This window comes from Salvelinus namaycush, chromosome 3, assembly GCF_016432855.1.
Source record: "Salvelinus namaycush isolate Seneca chromosome 3, SaNama_1.0, whole genome shotgun sequence".
NCBI lineage: Eukaryota > Metazoa > Chordata > Actinopteri > Salmoniformes > Salmonidae > Salvelinus > Salvelinus namaycush.
Window position 1 is genome coordinate 52,934,027 of NC_052309.1, and position 12,500 is coordinate 52,946,526.

The following is a 12,500-nucleotide window of genomic DNA, read 5'->3' on the forward strand; positions in this document are numbered from 1 at the left end:
GTGTCTCTATGTTATGTGTGATTGTGAGGCGCTATACAAATTCGACAGTCACAAGACGGGGACTTCAAATAGGCCTATGGCACGTCAAGGGAACTGTAGCCTACTGTTTAGATCAGGGGTGTCAAAGTCAAATGGACGGAGGGCCAAATAAAAAATTTAGCTACAAGCCGAGGGCCGGACTGTTCGAATGTTCATTGAAAAATTTTTAAATGACGCATATAGTCTAGTGAACCTAATTGAACCTACTGAAAACCTAACAAATATATTCCAATATGATCAGATAAATAAAGCAATATTTTCTTATGGCTCTGTCAGTAATCTTTAATTTTCAACAGACACAAAAGACAAATTTCCTTTATATAAAAATCCCCATAACATGAACATTAAATGAAAGAAACCGGTATTCAAGGCACCATCAGTAGCCTATATTTTCTATTTTAGCAAAAGTGGGCTAAATTTACTTCAAAGAAAAAAACAATAATAGCAATTTTCTATCATCCACTCAACTGAAATATTTTTAAAATATAATTGGATTGAAATACAATAAAATAAAGTGCAAAAATCTAGCCTTTTGTAGCCTTTGTTCCATGTCCATATTCTTGTTTTTGTCCGCGTGTTTCGTTTCATAATGTCGTCTCAGATTATACTCTTTCAGTACCGCCACACTTTCTCCACACAGAAGACACACAGGTTTTCCAGCTACCTCCGTGAACATATACTCCGACTCCCACCTTGTTTGAAACCCCCGGTTCTCAGTGTCCACCTTCCGTTTTGCCATTTTTGATGGGTATCTGAAAGTTAATTTTACTGTGATGCTGACGACTGCTGTGCCAATAAATATTGAAATGAAGCAGCCTACTGCTCGGTGCGTCACCGTTGCATTGTGGGAAATGTAGTATTGGTGCGTGTAAAAGATCTGCGGGCTGCCGGCTTGCTGCGGTCTGCGGGCCGGTTCTAATAATAAATCAAGATCATCCCAGGGGCCGTAAAAAACCTTCTCGCGGGCCGGATGTGGCCCGCGGGCCTTGACTCTGACATATGTGGTTTAGATGGTTTAAATGGAAACTGAAATCTGGATACTGACTGTGGGTCTACAACCTCTCACATTGCTGAAATATCAACTCCTGCAGAATTAAAAGATTCTTGCAAAAATTATACACCAATTCTAGGCAAAATTTTGACTCGGGAACAAGAGAAATATGATGCATTTCTTTCAGCATCTTGAGAGAAGGCGAATGCGCACTTAGCTACCGCCTGTAGCGGTTCTATCTTTATCAGCGTCATAAAAGCTGATAGTATTTAAACCACATAAAATAGGCTACGTATCCAAGCCAAACTGAAGTCTTATCAGAAACGTGTTGGTCGTTTTCACATGCAGCTTCTATTTCCTTACAATCGGTCAAACTGATGTCACTTGGAAATATCTTTTTTTCCCCTGGAGTTACTGCATTTTATCCATAAATGTCTTTGCTGGATGAAAGAAGCAGGAGATTACAGAGGAAACTTGACCAATGTCAACTAGATTGAAGCATTCACTTTATCGTTTTATGACATTATTCTGTTGAGCAAGGGTTTATTTAGTCTTCTATTTCAACTTATAGTACACTGTGTTTCCAAAACATTTAGACCATGACAGACTGACATAGATTGACCAGGTGAATCCAGGTGAAAGCTATGATCCCTTATACAGTTGAAGTTGGAAGTTTACATACAGTTAGGTTGGAGTCATTAAAACTTGTTTTTCAACCACCACAAATTTCTTGTTAACAAACTATAGTTCTGGCAAGTCGGTTAGGTCATCTACTTTGTGCATGACACAAGTAATTTTTCCAACAATTGTTTACAGACAGATTATTTCACTTATAATTCACTGTATCACAATTCCAGTGGGTCAGACACTAAGTTGACCCTGCCTTTAAACAGCTTGGAAAATTCCAGAAAATGATGTCATGGCTTTAGAAGCTTCTGATAGGCTAAGTGACATCATTGGAGTCAATTGGAGGTGTACCTGTGGATGTTTTTCAGATCCTACCATCAACCTCGGTGCCTCCTTGCTTGACATCATGGGAAAATATAAAGAAATCAGCCAAGAATGTAGACCTCCACAAGTCTGGTTCATCCTTGGGAGCAATTTCCAAACGCCTGAAGGTACCACGTTCATCTGTACAAACAATAGTACGCAAGTATAAACACCATGGGACCACGCAGCCGTTATACCGCTCAGGAAGGAGACGCCTTCTGTCTCCTAGAGATGAACGTATTTTGGTGCGAAAAGTGCAAATCAATCCCAGAACAACAGTAAAGGACCTTGTGAAGATGCTGGGGGAAACAGGTACAAAAGTATCCACAGTAAAACGAGTCCTATATCGACATAACCTGAAAGGCCACTCAGCAAGGAAGAAGCCACGGCTCCAAAACCGCCATAAAAAAGCCAGACGACGGTTTACAACTCCACATGGGGACAAAGATCGTACTTTGTGGAGAAATGTCCTCTGGTCTGATGAAACAAAAATAGAAGTGTTGGCCATAATGACCATCGTTATGTTTGGAGGAAAAAGGGGGAAGCTTGCAAGCCGAAGAACACCATCCCAACCATGAAGCACGGGGGTGGCAGCATCATGTTGTGGGGGTGCTTTGCTGCAGGAGGGACTGGTGCACTTCACAAAATAGATGGCATCATGAGTAGGATAATTATGTGGATATATTGAAGCAACATCTCAAAACATCAGTCAGGAAGTTTCATCAGGAAGTTTTTCATCAGGAAGTTTGGTTGCAAATGGGTCTTCCAAATGGACAATGACCCCAAGCATACTTCCAACGTTGTGGCAAAATGGCTTAAGGACAACAAAGTCAAGGTATTGGAGTGGCCATCACAAAGCCCTGACCTCAATCCCATAGAAGATTTGTGGGCAGAACTGAAAAACCGTGTGCTAGCAAGGAGGCCTACAAACCTAACTCAGTTACACCAGCTCTGTCAGGAGGAATGGGCCAAAATTCACCCAACGTATTGTGGGAAGCTTGTGGAAAGCTACCTGAAACGTTTGACCCAAGTTAAACAATTTAAAGGCAATGCTACCAAATACTAATTAAGTGTATGTCAACTTCTGACCCACTGGGAATGTGATGAAAGAAATAAAAGCTGAAATAAATCTTTCTCTCTATTATTCTGACATTTCACATTCTTAAAATAAAGTGATGATCCTAACTGACCAAAAAGTTAATTTTTACTAGGATTAAATGTCAGGAATTGTGAAAAACGGAGTTTAAATTTATTTGGCTAAGGTGTATGTGAACTTCCGACTTCAAATGTTGATGCCACTTGTTAAATCCACTTCAATCAGTGTAGATGAAGGGGAGGAGGCAGGTTAAAGAAGGATTTTAAGCCTTGAGACAATTTAGACATGGATTGTGTATGTGTGCCATTCAGATGGTGAATGGGCAAGACATAAGATTTAAGTGCCTTTTAACGGGGTATGGTAGTAGATGCCAAGCTCACCAGCCTGGTCTCAAAGACTAGACGTAACATAGTAAATGTCAATCTGACACAAATTAGTATGATATGTTACTTTTTGGTATGGTTACATAAGACAGATGGTTACTTAAGGCAAAAACTAAAGTAGGGTGGTTGGTTGGGGTGGATGGTTGGACGTATAGCGCAAACGTCTAGCAACTCAAAGGTTGTGAGTTAGAATATCATCATGGACAACTATAGCACTTTAGCTAATTAGCAACTTTCAACTACTTAGCTTAACCCCTTTAACCTAACTCCTAAACTTAACCCTAACCCCTAACTTAGCTAACATTAGCCATCTAGCCACCTAGCTAGAATTCGAATAAATATGATACGTTTTGCACATTCATAACATATTGTATGTTTTGAAAAATTCTTAACATATAACACAAATTGAGTGTACAAAACATTAAGACGACCTTCCTAATATTGAAATGCAATTTCGTATGATATGTTACGAATTACAGTGTATAATGATAGAAGAGAAGCTGTTTGGATCTAATTCTAAACAAGTTCACTAACATTTAGAATAGCAAAATGTCAGAAATTATAAGCAGAAACCTATCTAAATCAGGCAAAAATATATACTGCACTCCATGCCCCAAAAAATGTCCGCTGTCTCTGACTGTAGCCTATAGTGCATTTTCTATATTATCGGTTTAGGGTTGGGTGCAGGCCTCAGATTGTCACTTTTTCACATAAAGTGCATTCGGAAAGTATTCAGACCCATTGAATTTTTCAACATTTGTTACCTTACATCCTTTTTCTCTACACACAATACACCATAATGACAAAGCAAAAACAGGTTTGTAGACATTGTTGGACATTTATTAAAAACAAAAAATGGAAATATATAATTTACATAAGTATTCAGACCCTTTACTCAGTACTTTGTTGAAGCACATTTGGCAGCGATTACGGCCTTGAGTCTTCTTGGGTATGACGCTACAAGCTTGGCACACCTGTATTTAGGGAGTTTCTCCCATTCTTCTCTGCAGACCCTCTCAAGCTCTGTCAGGTTGGATGAGGAGCTTTACTGCACAACTATTTTCAGGTCTCTCTAGAGTTGTTGAATCGGGTTCAAGTCCGGGCTCTGGCTGGGAAACTCAAGGACATTCAGAGACTTGTCCCTATGCCACTCCTGCTTTGTCTTGGCTGTGTGCTTAGGGTCGTTGTCCTGTTGGAAGCTGAACCTTCGCCCCAGTCTGAGGTCCTGAGTGCTCTGGAGCAGGTTTCCATCAATGATCTCTCTGTACTTTGCTCCATTCATCTTTCCCTCGATCGTGACTGGTCTCCCAGTCCCTGCCGCTGAAAATGCTCAGTTTGGCCGGGCAGCCAGCTCTAGGAAGATTCTTGGTTGTTCCAAACTTCTTCCATTTAGGTATGATGGCCACTGTGTTCTTGGGGACCGTAAATGCTGCAGACAATTTTTGGTAGGCTTCCCCACATCTGTGCCTCGACATAATCCTGTCTCGGAGCTCCATGGACAATTCCTTCAACCTCACGGCTTGATTTTTGCTCTGACCGGCACTGTCAACTGTGGGGCCTTATATAGACAGGTGTGTACCTTTCCAAATCATGTCCAATCAATTGAATTTACCACAGGTGGACTCCAATCAAGTTGAAGAAACATCTCAAGGATGATCAATGGAAACAGGATGCACCTGAGCTCAATTTCATAGCAAAGGGTCTGAATACTAATGGAAATATGACATTTCTGTTAGATTTCTAAAAATAAAATAGCAAAAAATAAAAACAATTTTAGAATTAGGCTGTAACGTAACAAAATGTTGAAGTCAAGGGGTCTGAATACTTTCCGAATGCACTTATAGTCAGGCTGTTGCTGACAGGTTACAGTTACGGGCGGGTGCCAATGAACAAACAGCTGACCTGCACACCACTAGTATCTATGTCTTAATTTCCCCAAAATATAGACTCTTGCCCACTGGGCAAAAACTGGTTGAATCAACATTGTTTCCAAGTCATTGAAAAAAACTAAACATGAAACTGAGTGGATTTTTTTAAGTCATCAAGGCAAGGGAATTTTGTCTTTTTATCACCCAACTTTGAACCTAAATCTAATGGCATGGTGAATTTCTTTGTTGATTTCACCTTGAATTCACGTTAGTTGACAACTCAATCAAATGTAAATCATTGAACTGACGCCTGTGCCCAGTGGTCAGTCTCTTTAATTTGACACCCAATTTTAAATGCTCCTCTGAACTTCACATTTATGCTCATGTGCCCTTTTACATGGAAATGGCCAGATCTAGGAAAACGGTGCTCATTCATCTTTGGGTGGTGATACGTTATCGAGATCACACTATTCTCCTCTTATTGCAGCTCATGAGATTACACTGTTCCCCTCTTATAGCAGGTCATCGATTTATGCCAGACAACGTCGCTCTCAAAGCGCACTGATCCAGAACTGGAGTCACTCCCTTTAAAACCATTAGCACACTTTCCCCCTATCAGTGCTCTGTTATCAATACACCTTGGCCTCACTCTTTAAAGGGGTAGTGGGGAAAGAGGAATTATCTTCAGAATTGTGCTACTGCTCTATTCAATACATTTTGTGTGGATTTCTAAGCGAACATGTCGAGAATTAATAGACATAGTTGCCATTGTAACAAGTTTATATTGATTCCTCGTGAGAGTTTTTAGGGAATAATTAGAGATTACCACATCAGCAGGAGCAGTAGGACTTGCGACAAACTTACATTTCAGGTCAGTATGAGATTGTCAGAGCTAGCTATCAAATATTTGACAAACACCACCAATAAAAGTCCTCATCTGTTTCCATGGGAACTCAGAGAATTGGGCTTGAGCCCAGACACATGCAGAGAGAGATATAAGCAATACCAATATCAAGTGCCTGATAGAAATTGTTGTCAGTGTTTTCTAGTCCCAAAGTATGTACTTTAGTTTTTCTAATCACAATAACTGCATTGTACACAATAGTATTGTTCTTGTAGGTATGACTTCAGCTACTTGATCTCACTGATTAACTGTTGTCAAAGGGGAAACTTCACATTATCCAGCCACAAGTAGTGGCTGTAATGCATTTTCTGGGCTTAAACATGGTGGATAGCTATTCCACAAATAGCGCCTCAACGATTCCCAGAATAAGGTGATTAGTGGAACGAACGTTTTAGAGAGATTGGAACAGAGGAAGAAGTGACTCGTTTGATTAATTAGATATAAAAGCATTCTTCTGACCATAATGCTAGGGTATGCTGTAATGGTCCATTTCATTTCATGTATTACATTTATTTGACCTATCTGCTCAACGATATGTATAACAGTATGAAATATACTGTAATTCTGCATTAAAACTTATATCAAAAAGTGTACGCTTTTGAAAGAGAAAGGCGGGAAATACCTTCCTGTTTTTCTCTTTTTCCATGCTAAAGAGGATAGCAGTGACCTACAGATCACAAAGCTCAATGTTGTGGTGGAACAGACCACAGGCCGATTGGTGTGGCTGTGGCGAATAGCTCCACTCCGCAGGTGTAAGGTTACCTCAGGGAGCTGCACTCAGAGGATATTCTATCCTAATGTGTCTGGAGAGAGCAACTCACCCTCAAACACATACCTCATAGCAGAGGAACCATGTGTAAAGTCAGTGACCTTATACCTACGCTGTCATTACTTGCATTTTTTTTCTACAGAAGAGCTATTAATTATGACTAAAGTTAAAGAGCACAGGAGACATCTGCACTTCTTTTTTTGTTGGAGAGATAATTATCTAGTCTTACTCTAAGTATGTCTTCAGAGGGTCGCGATGGTAGCATTTCTGTCTGCCTATTGACTCAAAAACTCTACTGGTTAGTTATTATGTGTTGTACAACACGGTGTTCCTCTTGTGGAATGCTCAAACCAGATGAAAGTGCAGTGAGTGAGGAGGCCTATTCACGTTGAAGTGTACCGATGGTCAAAGCAGCAAACAAAGTCTTTCCATTTTCACAATGTTACTTCCTGATGACCTTCGTGGTGTGTATGTTCCTAATGTGTTTGTTTATGATGAGTCAACAAACTGCCCGCTGAATCCACCTCATTCAAAGCCTCCACTTCAGAGGGCAAGAGCACTGCAATGCTGCTTTATGATGCTGTTTTGCTTTGACAGTGGGCGAAACGATCTTAGTCCCAATTTGTTGTGATGTATTGAAGTGGAGGGCTTGATTATACTGGATTGATCATACTTGAAGTAACTTATAATTCCTTATCACTTTGTTTTCAAAGAGGAAGTGAAATCCTTCAGATCCATGTGAAGACAAAGTGAATGCCCTGCTGCTGTTTTGTCAGCCTCTGGTTCAGTACACATGTTGTTCATGACTCGTTTCAAATGACTGAGAATTGAATTGCTTCCTTGTGTACAGTATTCAATATGTCAGGTCTGACATTTCGGTTACTTGAGAGTCAATAACTTTTTGTTATGGTCTCTTTAATCGTCCCCTCCCCGTTTTTATTTGTATTTCAATCTGTCCCCTGGCCTCCAGTGACTCCAGGCCTCTCCCATCTGGGATACCAAGTCCCCACATCTGGCTTCTCCTCTGGACCTTGCTGGGCAGGTTGTGTGTGTGTGTGTCTTTCTGTCTTTCTGTCTGTTTTTCTATCTGTCTCTCTGACTAGTCCTGGGACCAAGCTCTCTCTCCCTCCAATGGTGCACAGCCTTGAAGTGTGGCACATCCAGTCCCCGTTCCTCACTTCCGTCCATGTGGCTCCATGGTTGAGTGTTGATTATTCCCCATCTCTCAGTGGCTGCTGTTGCTGCTCTCCACTGGGGGCCTGATCTCCTTCCGCCACATAACTGTGTTTCTGTTTCTGCTGAGGAATGTGAGAAGCAATGTTTAGATTTACATAATTTGGTTTTTCCATCCAGTTTGCCACTGAGGTGTACTGGTTGTCAGCTTGAGGCTCTTGAGGGCACCCTGATCTGACACATCCAGACAGGCATTGTATTGCGTTGTCTGTCTGTCACAAACACAATGAACTGGGTGGTAGTAACATTATAGAGTCAACAATTAATCGTAAAAAAATGATATTGGTTTAGTATCTTCATTCTGTAAATGAACTGTGAAATTAAAGTTTAATAGAAGTTGATGTTACAGGCAGAATTAAGCATATGGACATGTTAAAGCGCATTCTGTACAGCTGAGCAACAGACCCTCAGGGTTACACTTCAAAAGCTCATTGACTTTGACCCTAAAAATAACTTGTACTTTGTATTGGTGCACTTTCATAACTATTTCAAAAAAGACAGTATTACCTGTTGCTGTGCAACATAAAATATCTTTGGCTTTCCTGACAGAAATCATCAGTACACTATGTAGCCTACCGTGTAGTTGCCTAACGTTCCATCTGTTTTACCACACATTTCCCATGAAGACGAACTTGCAGTCAATTCTTGCCCATCAAACACTCACTGTATAGTGCTGCCATCATGTGGATTTTTTTTAAATTGCATCTTCTTTTTTTAACTTTATTTAATTTATTTAAGGCAAGTCAGTTAAGAACAAATTATTATTTTCAATGACGGCCTACCAAAAGGCAAAAGGCCACACATACAGTTGAAGTCGGAAGTTTACATACACCTTAGCCAAATACATTTAAACTCAGTTTTTCACAATTCCTGACATTTAATCCTAGTAAAAATTCCCGGTCTTAGGTCAGTTAGGATGCCCACAAATTTTCTATGGGATTGAGGTCAGGGCTTTGGCCACTCCAAAACCTTGACTTTGTTGTCCTTAAGCCATTTTGCCACAACGTTGGAAGTATGCTTGGGGTCATTGTCCATTTGGAAGACCCATTTGCGACCAAGCTTTAACTTCCTGACTGACGTCTTGAGATGTTGCTTCAATATATCCGCATAATTTTCCTTCTCATGAAGCCATCTATTTTGTGAAGTGCACCAGTCCCTCCTGCAGCAAAGCACCCCCACAACATGATGTTGCCACCCCCGTGATTCACGGTTGGGATAGTGTTCTTCGGCTTGCAAGCCTCCCCCTTCTTCCTCCTAACATAACGATGGTCATTATGGCCAAACAGTTCTATTTTTGTTTCATCAGACCAGAGGTTATTTCTCCAAAAATATCTTTGTCCCCATGTGCAGTTGCAGACCGTAGTCTGGCTTTTTTTATGGTGGTTTTGGAGCAGTGGCTTCTTCCTTGCTGAGCGGCCTTTCAAGTTATGTCTATATAGGACTTGTTTAACTGTGAATATAGGTACTTTTGTACCTGTTTCCTCCAGCATCTCACAAGGTCCTGTGCTGTTGTTCTGGGATTGATTTGCACTTTTCGCACCAAAGTACGTTCATCTCGAGGAGACAGAACGTGTCTCCTTCCTGAGCGGTATGACGGCTGCGTGGTCCCATGGTGTTTATACTTGCGTACTATTGTTTGTACAGATGAACGTGGTACCTTCAGGCATTTGGAAATATTCGGACATTTCACATTCTTAAAATAAACTGGTGATCCTAACTGACCTAAGACAGGGAATTAAAAAAAAAGGATTAGATAGTTTAAATGTATTTGGCTAAGATGAATGTAAAATTCCGACTTCAACTGTATATATATATACATTTAGCCATGTCCTGACTCCTGATGCTAAATCATGCTCATCAAGATTTTAATACCACTGTCATGACTCACAAAAAAAATGTATAAAACGCCTAATAGGAGACCATTGATTCAACTTAAAATACGTGGCTATGAAAAATCATTTGGCAGGAGAATTTTGCATGCATCACCATTCCCTTCCCCCTACATCCATTCTGCCTGTGCCTTTGTTATCAAAGAGAATCCACTAGAGCAAAAATAGGCTCTTTGTTTTCTTGGGGGTATAGCCTCTAGAAATTCTAAACGTTGAACACCATGTTAATCATGAACAAAATTACTGGTTGGGTTCACTTGATGTTTTATTGGAAAGAGGCTAAATTCAGACAGTTTGTAAAAACAATCCAATACTGTGCATCAAGAAAAAAAATCACACAGTACAATAACAATGTAGAAAAAAAGTGAATAAATACATTTTACATGGGGGGAAAAACACAAACCCTTTTTCATTAGGTCGAATCATCCTTCAAGGTGTCTCCCTGTACAACAGTTCCCTCAGTAGGTGAAAATAGAGCCTTTGAGATAGGTGTTCATTGTGAGGCAGGTTTCAGGCGACCGTGATCAGTCCAATGGACGTCAGTTAAATCAAATCAAGTTTATTTTATATAGCCCTTCGTACATCACCTAATATCTCGAAGTGCTGTACAGGAACCCAGCCTAAAACCCCAAACAGCAAGCAATGCAGGTGTAGAAGCACGGCGGCTAGGAAAAACTCCCTAGAAAGGCCAAAACCTAGGAGGAAACCTAGAGAGGAACCAGGCTATGAGGGGTGGCCAGTCCTCTTCTGGCTGTGCCGGGTGGAGATTATAACAGAACATGGCCAAGATGTTCAAATGTTCATAAATGACCAGCATGGTCAAATAATAATCAGGAGTAAATGTCAGTTGGCTTTTCATAGCCGATCATTAAGATTATCTCTACCGCTCCTGCGGTCTCTAGAGAGTTGAAAACAGCAGGTCTGGGACAGGTAGCACGTCCGGTGGACAGGTCAGGGTTCCATAGCCGCAGGCAGAACAGTTGAAACTGGAACAGCAGCAAGGCCAGGTGGACTGGGGACAGCAAGGAGTCATCATGCCCGGTAGTCCTGACGCATGGTCCTAGGGCTCAGGTCCTCCGAGAGAGAGAAAGAAAGAGAGAAGGAGAGAATTAGAGAGAGCATACTTAAATTCACACAGGACACCGGATAAGACAGGAGAAGTACTCCAGATATAACCAACTGACCCTAGCCCCCCGACACAAACTACTGCAGCATAAATACTGGAGGCTAGACAGGAGGGGTCAGGAGACACTGTGGCCCCATCCGATGATACCCCCGGACAGGGCCAAACAGGAAGGATATAACCCCACCCACTTTGCCAAAGCACAGCCTCCACACCACTAGAGGGATATCTTCAACCACCAACTTACCATCCTGAGACAAGGCCGAGTATAGCCCACAAAGATCTCCACCACAGCACAAACCAAGGGGGGGCGCCAACCCAGACAGGAAGATCACGTCAGTAACTCAACCCACTCAAGTGACGCACCCCTCCTAGGGACGGCATGAAAGAGCACCAGTAAGCCAGTGACTCAGCCCCTGTAATAGGGTTAGAGGCAGAGAATCCCAGTGGAGAGAGGGGAACCGGCCAGGCAGAGACAGCAAGGGCGGTTCGTTGCTCCAGAGCCTTTCCGTTCACCTTCACACTCCTGGGCCAGACTACACTCAATCATATGACCTACTGAAGAGATAGGTCTTCAGTAAAGACTTGAAGGTTGAGACCGAGTCTGCGTCTCTCACATGGGTAGGCAGACTATTCCATAAAAATGGAGATCTATAGGAGAAAGCCCTGCCTCCAGCTGTTTGCTTAGAAATTCTAGGGACAATTAGGAGGCCTGCGTCTTGTGACCGTAGCGCACGTGTAGGTATGTACGGCAGGACCAACTCGGAAAAATAGGTAGGAGCAAGCCCATGTAACGCTTTATAGGTTAACAGTAAAACCTTGAAATCAGCCCTTGCCTTAACAGGAAGCCAGTGTAGGGAAGCTAGCACTGGAGTAATATAATCAAATTTCTTGGTTCTAGTCAGGATTCTAGCAGCCGTATTTAGCACTAACTGAAGTTTATTTAGTGCTTTATCCGGGTAGCCGGAAAGTATAGCATTGCAGTAGTCTAACCTAGAAGTAACAAAAGCATGGATTAATTTTTCTGCATCATTTTTTGGACAGAAAATGTCTGATTTTTGCAATGTTACGTAGATGGAAAAAAGCTGTCCTTGAAACAGTCTTGATATGTTCGTCAAAAGAGAGATCAGGGTCCAGAGTAACGCCGAGGTCCTTCACAGTTTTATTTGAGACGACTTTACAACCATCAAGATTAATTGTCAGATTTAACAGAAT